Source organism: Humulus lupulus, chromosome 6 (genome assembly GCF_963169125.1).
Source record: "Humulus lupulus chromosome 6, drHumLupu1.1, whole genome shotgun sequence".
Classification (NCBI taxonomy): Eukaryota; Viridiplantae; Streptophyta; class Magnoliopsida; order Rosales; family Cannabaceae; genus Humulus; species Humulus lupulus.
This window is the reverse complement of record NC_084798.1, coordinates 42544602-42552406: the sequence shown is the minus strand read 5'-3', so window position 1 is coordinate 42552406 and position 7805 is coordinate 42544602. Positions and strand designations below refer to the sequence as shown.

General features: G+C 33.6%; 1 long non-coding RNA gene across 1 annotated transcript; it reads left to right on the top strand.

Annotated features, from left to right (window-relative positions):
* Positions 1 to 2369: 2369 nt before the first annotated feature.
* Positions 2370 to 7295, top strand: LOC133783987 (uncharacterized). The gene is made up of 4 exons (XR_009871061.1): positions 2370 to 2724; positions 6530 to 6564; positions 6650 to 6691; positions 7022 to 7295. It is a non-coding gene; the product is annotated as an uncharacterized LOC133783987 (long non-coding RNA).
* Positions 7296 to 7805: the final 510 nt, after the last annotated feature.

Genomic DNA, 7805 nt, shown 5'->3' with positions numbered 1-7805 from the left:
ACTGGGGGGCAAGTGTAGACGCTCAAGATTCCGTACTTGTGAAAGGTCCAAGGCACCCATTAAAGTCCCCTAAACGCCTAAATATAGGCCTCGCAAGGCTGCTAGAGGCTACGTGCCAAAACTTGGCATGCCCAGATGCTCACCTCGCACCCAGCAGCCACGCCTCGCTGGAGGCGTCTCGCGAAGGTCGTGCGCTACCACTCGGCCTACCCAGATGCACCGCCTCGCGAGGGCCTCGCGCCCAGTAGTCGCACCTCACTGGAGGCGTCTCGCGAAGGTAGCGTGCCACCACTCGGCTTTCCCAGATGCACCGCCTCGCGAAGGGCGTCTCGCGAGGGCATCGCGCCCAGCAGCCGCGCTTCGCTGGAGGCGTCTCGCGAAGGCAGTGTGCCACCACTTGGCCTTCCCAGATGCACTGCCTCGCGAGGGCGTCGCGCCCAGCAGTCACGCCTCGCTGGAGGCGTTCCGCGAAGCCTTGCATCATGCCTCATCTTGGTGCACTCGGCCCTACCAGACCTCATCCGCACCACAAGGGGTCACCTCCACAAAATTGGCCTCACTAGAGGGGTCTTATCTCACCCCTTAAGATTATCTCCAACCACTGGGCACCACTCATACCATAAGTTCAACAAGAGGTAAAATCATGGATCCCTCTAACATACCAATAAGGGCGAATTGGAAGGGCCCCATAGCGATTCACACCAAGTCAGAAGAAGTACAGACACTAAGCCCATGCCAGATAAGAGTGGCCGTAAGAGTAGAGTACTCGTTTTGATCCACACTGGGCAATCTTTGACACTCGTACTCAATAAGTAGTGGAGACATCCCCACGAACTTTGACCATGTACTGGAGCCGACACCACTACCCTTGAGGCCACTCTCCTGGCAGTGTACTCCTATACCATCTGGTCCCCTGGACCACAATGTATCAGGGGCCATTAGAACCCACTATAAAAGGAACCCCACTGCCACTTGGAGGGGGGTTGGAAAAAATACTGTAGCACTACACCATAAAAAATACAAGTTCATTTCACCATTTTCTTTCTGCAACTGTTCTTTGAGTTTCCAATTAGATCTTTGAAGTTTTTCATTTGATAAGCTCTATATTTCAATTTTTCGAACTTAACTTGGTTGACGAGTTCTCACCGTCAACATTATATCATAGCAAATAGAATCTAGAAAGTGGACACTAGATATGTGAGAACAACCAGTCTTTTAGCATTTATCAGTTTCCTATTGTTTGGAGAATTGACTCAGAGAGTATCTATATATATATAAAGGTTTGGTAATGGAGTCCATATTAGCATTCGAAGAGGAGCAAGTATTTGGTGGAAGATCTTTGACCCAAGTTGATTTTTTTATTATATATATTTAGTTTTCCTATAATTTTGGTTGATGTATAGTTGATTTCAAATTGAGTAAATTTTTTATAATTTTTTCTAAGTCAATTTAGTTGTTTTTGTGTTGTTTAGATTTATGAATGAATGTTTTCCTTTTTTTTTTATAGTTTTTAAGTTTATATATAGTTGTTCTGTTGTTGTGTTGATGTCTAATTATTGTTTAGTTGTTTTCAAGTATATTTTGATTTTTTTTAAAACATGTTAATATGCTATGAGTTGACTTCTAGTTGTAGTCCAATTATTATTTTTTAGTTATTTTTTAATGTGTTAGTTTGTAGTGGGTTAATATTTATTTGTTTTCCAATTGTTGTTGTTGTTTTTTTTTTTTTAGTTTATTTTGGATATATGTTTAGTTGTTTTAAGATATATTTTTAGTTTATTTTTTACATATTTAAAAATGCAGGGAAATTTGTTTTTATGTTGCTTTTTTTGTTGTTTTTTAGTTTATTTTGAGTTAATGCAATGAATTGATGTCTAATTATCTTTTTAACACTGTATTGTTGTGAGGTTGTTGTCGTGTTGTATTTAAGTTGCTTTTTAGATATTGTATTGCAGTGTGTTGGCTTTTTTAAAATATAAGAAAGAGTTTTTTAATGTTTTTTTTGTAGCTGTAATGAGTTGCACTATGTTGTTGTGAGGTTATTGTTGTGTTGCTTTCTTGTTGTTTGTTTAACGCTATGTTTTGTGGGTTAATGTTTAGTATAAATCATATTTTTGTAATTTTGAAACATTAAAATCGTATTTTTGAAAACTTGAGTTAGTAGAAATGTAAAAAAAAAAATGAAGCACAGTAAAAAAATGTAAAAAAAATCATAAAAATTACAAAATATCCACATTTGATAACTTTTAATTCTTTTTCCAGATTTTAAAAAAAAATGATGTATTATTCCATATTTATGTAAATGGTTGTCAAAATAATCCCTTATTATGTTGGGAAAATTAAAAGCCCAAGCCCAAAAGATATTTTGTGTTATTATGGCTTAAACTAATCTAATATTATCTCTGCCACTTCTACTCTCACGTCTCCAACTCACGGTTTTCCATCTTTGCGCATTGAAAGAAATTATGAAGAAAGAAAAAAATGCAAGCCTTATCCTCTGTTAGCAGTAACTTTCTCTCCCTCCTCTTCCTCTCTCTCACGACACCCTCTGTTTGTAAACTATAAGGAGATGAACATAGGGTTAGAGGCAGAGAGCACAATGAAGAGGAAGATGTGAACCCCTAAGAAGATACAAGTAAAGAATTGATTGAATCAGTGGAGAAGATCTTTCAGAATCAATGTCTTCCGGGATGGAGATATCAGGTGACGATAAGGACCATCGTGGTGAGTTTTGGCCTAAGTGTTTTTTTTTTTCTTTCTTAAACGTACAATTTAGAAATCTTATCAATCATTTATATCTTTAATTGGAACCAGTTTTTTTTTTTTTTTAAATATTTTACAGAAACTGATATATATATATATATATATAAAAGAAGGTATTAATATTATCAACAATAATGTAATGTGAGAAACAAAACAGAGGGACAGTTTGGTTTATGTTAGACACCCAAAAGTCAAATAAATAGAAAACATAAGTAGTGGGGAGTGTGAAATATTTTTTTAGAAATATTGAGTAGTATGAATTTGGATTCGGAGCTGTTGCTCTTGGGGAGAGGGGTGGTCTCTAGAATACTGTTGGTTTTTATAGATTAAATAAGCGATTATAGACAGATTGTTAATTTAACAGTAAAAGATTTTTAGATCTATTTCTTCACATAATCAAAGAGATGAATAGAAAAATTACCTTAAGTCCTTCCTTGCTGCTATCTTTTTGTACGACAAAAATCCTTGAGATCTCACACCAGGATCTTCCAAAATGTTCTCAACACACAAAAAACAAGTGTGGGCTCGTTATACAAAACAATAGGCAAAATCTATTTATTAGATGTTTTCAACACATGAGATCTGATAAAGTTTGGACCTAAATTTATGAAGAACAGTGACTTATGCTTGTAGCACTATTCTCTTTCTCTTAGGAAGATTTCACGATATGTTTTCTATCACTGAAAAGTATCGCTCTGAAAAACTAATATCATATATTTAATATATCCAATATATTAAAAATAAATAATATTAGTTATTTTAAACAATTTAAAAATAATTAATCAGTTATCAGATTTTTATTTAAATAATAATATTTTAATCATATTAAAATATCTAATTATTTATTTAATATTTAAATAACTACAATTGTTGAATCAAGATCCTTCTAGAACCTTCTTGTACGTGTAGCACAGTGACTGTGCACTGTACTACACGCCCACCTCATGCCAGGGAGGGCATGTAATTTTTCCCAATTTTCATCATTATTTAAATACCAAAAAATCCCAAAATAAATTAATTCAAAATTAATTATATTTTTGTTAAATCAAATAATTAATTAATTACACATAATTATACAATAATTATGTTTAGTGCATAGAAAAATACTTTACTTATCAAATAAATTATTTTGCCCATTTTTGTATTTATCTTTGTCAGTGTTTGTTTGAGCCATTTCGGGGACCATGGACCTATAACATTAAACTCCAATAAATTAAAACTAAATAATTAAACTTTTTCATCATTAAAGTTAATTTATTAATTCTGATATTTCTCCACTATAAATTCAGAATTAAACTCTTTATGTTATAGATATACTTTTACAGAAATTTTATTTTAAGCTGTCCATTTATATAACCATCTTACAATAGTTTAACTCTCTAATTAATTAGTTCATAAATTAGAATTGAAGAATTACTATTTTACCTTTCTAATTTACTTCTTATTCATTAAGTACCATTAATTTACTAGTGAACAATTAATCTATAATCTACTTATAGATTTGAGCTCAAAATCATTCAGTTTTAGAATTAACCCTTAAGGGAACCAATATCTGATCCGTTAGGAAAGATTAGATTCCGTATTGTTGATATATGTTCCCAGCCATCCATGATATTAAATCTCCAAAACAAAAGTTATTAGTCTCATTCTATGAAGAGACCTTAACGACTGAATCAAAAGATTTAATAAACATAAACAGGAGTTCATGAACACTCAGGATTTAGGTTGATCTATATATGATCATCAGTTATGATATGAATTACGAATCTTTATTATTAAATGGTTTTTGGATAAAGACTTTTATTCATATCGGTCTCTGCCATATATAATCATATTATATAAAGCACATTTACCGAGATGTCTTACCACATCAATAATCCGAATCTAGATCATTTGTATCAACATGATACTCATTAAACCGTACTTACAACTCCAATTAAAGAATTCTATAACTTCAATTTGTTGTTGACTATTTTTATTCATTTATGTGATCTTAATTCTCTCGTACTAATACAATATTACATCCTCAATAATGAATATGAAATTTTTCTGATATTTACAAAAATTATTCAAACAATAATTTAATAATCTAAATATAACAATAATAGACCATTGTATTTATTTATTCATTGAAATAATAAATGTCTTTTACATGATTTTAGGACATACTCCTAACAACCCCCCACTTGTACTTAAAGCAAGTAAGGCATTTCTCTCAATCCCATATTATGTACATGACCCTCGAATTGCTTTGCAGGAAGCGTCTTCGTAAACGGGTCTGTGAGGTTGTGTTCTGATGCAATTTTCAGAATGGACACATCTCCTCTATGTACGATTTCTCTGACTAAGTGGTATTTGCGCTCTATATGTTTTCCCCTCTTGTGGCTTCTTGGTTCTTTAGAATTAGCCACTGCTCCACTATTGTCACAGTAAAGAACAAGTGGTTTCTCCACTTTTGGAATCACTTCCAGATCTGTGTAGAAATTTTTCAGCCAAACTGCTTCTTTAGCTGCTTCACAAGCCACTATGTATTCAACTTCCATGGTTGAATCAACTATACTAGATAGCTTAATGCTTCTCCAGACAACTGCTCCACCACCAAAAGTGAATACTGACCTAGAAGTAGATTTTCTACTATCTTTGTCTGATTGTAAATCTGAGTCAGTGTATCCAGTAGGTTCAAGGTCACTACTTGTAGAGTCTTAGAACTTTACTTAGCTAGTTAGAAAGTAGTAGTAGTAGTAATAGCTAGTAGTAGTTATAGTATGTTTATTACTGTGGATTTTAGTTCAAGCCGGGACTTAGTTGAACACTCGTAGCAACACTTATAGATTTTATAAGTTTAACCTATAGTTTAAGAATATTAATTATAACATAAGGTTTGATTAATATAGTTGATTATAAAAATGCCATTTATTATATTATAAGGTTCAGATAGAACTAATAAGATCATAACACTTTTCGTGTGCATGTTTATTAAGGAATTAAGCATTTTTTATGAATAATTTTATAAGAAAAATATTTAAAAACCCCAGGACCTGCCAGCAGCTTTAAAAACATATTACGACTCAGTCAAAGCTGTTTACACAATTCAAAATAAGCTGAAAAGGTGCAATTACGTGTATAATATTTCAGCGTATGCTGATATATCGCAGCTATAGGGGCGATATATCGCCACACGGAGGATACGAAAAACACGTGAACTTCGCACAAACGCATCGACGAACACTTGGGGCATAAGCCCAGGCGATATATCGCCTACAATGGGCGATATATCGGCCCTAGGGCTAAGTTTTCAAATGTTTTTGAAATCAAGCTCAATTCAACACTTAACCTCTTGACCAGCCTCTGAATATTTTGACCAAGTCTTAAGCCTCTACTGAAAAAATATTCAAATGTTTTTCAAGTAATATTCATTATTTTTTTTATTCAAGCTAAAAGAAGATCTTTTCACTCCTTGAACTCTATAAATAGGACCTAGTACCCAACCATTTCTCTCATTCTTCAAGCTATGTTCAGAGCCTTCAAGTTGCTAGGTTTACTATAGAGTGTTAAACACTTGGGTTGGGTTATAAGATTTATCATTTTAAGCTTTAAAAACACTTGGGAAGTAAGATAAATAGTGTGTTTTTCTATATCGAGGTGTAGTTCGGTTCTAGTACATCCAAAGGCATTCCTAATCTTATGTTCATTTTTGTATGGCTCTTTAGTTTCCATTAGTTTTCTTTACTCAAATCCTAACTCGTTGTTTTCCACTCTTGGTTAGGTATTAAAGTTCTTTGAACTTAAGGTTTATTTTCGGTAAGTTTCATCTTGGTGGTTTAGTTCATTTGTTGATCATCTCTTTCTTTATAAATACTCACATTTTTTTTATTGTTGGTTTTAGGAGTGTTCCAAACCCCGTCCTTGTTCTCACATCCCGGTTTTGGTAAGGAAAATAGGATAGAATTTTATATGTTTATATGTTATGTTATGTTATATGTATAATATGTTTATAGCCTTGGGCATATGACTTGTCTAGCTAGCAAGCCCCAATGATTTATGGGCATATGACTTGCCTAGCTAGCAAGCCCCACAAATCTATTGGGCATATGACTTGCTTAGTTAACAAGCCCCAAAAGGTATGATGGCCATTGTAGTATTGTACGACATATGTTTGTAGTATATGTTTATGGTATAGTTTATGTATATGATTTATGTTATTAGTAGATTTTCCTTGCTGGACATTAGGCTCATTCCTTTATTTTTATGTATGCAGGAAAATAGTTATGGCGGCAGAAGGATTCTTGGTAGCTTGGGGTTATGTATTGAAGAAGAATGGATTCGGTGGACTGCGTAAACGATTCAAGGACCATGTTATTTTCAGTCTTTTAATTATGTTTCTATTTATTTTCCGCACTTAGTTTTGTAACAAAATTTATTTAACTTTAAAGTTATGTTTTATTTTCAAACAATGGGATCCCATACCCCTGAATTTATGTATTTTAACATTTACTTAGAGTTTTTAATAAAGTTTATGAATGTTTCTTATGTATGTTTTCTTGAAAATAGTGTCTATGTATAGTAGTTTTAATGATCCAAAGTTTTAGAATTAGTTGGGTCATTACCCTACCCGAATATACTAGCATATGGTTCATCCTTCTCCTGAGATACTTGAGAATATGTTTCACCGCAATCCAGTGTTCCAAACCTGGATTTGACTGATAATGATTGACAATTCATATTGCATAACATATTTCAGGTCTAGTACATAACATTGCATACATTAGGCTCCCTATAGCTGATGCATATCGATACTTTCTCATGTCCTCTTGCTCTTGTGGTGTCTTTGGACGTTGATCTTTGCAAAGAGTAATTCCATGTCTGGTCGACAATTGACCCTTTGTGGAATTTTCCATAGAGAATCTTTCAAACACTTTATCAATATAATTTGCTTGTGAAAGTGCCAAGAGATTGTTCTTTCTATCTCTTAGAATTTTAATGCCTAGAACATAGCTCGCTTCTCCCAAATCTTTCATTTGGAATTTGTCAGCCAACCATTT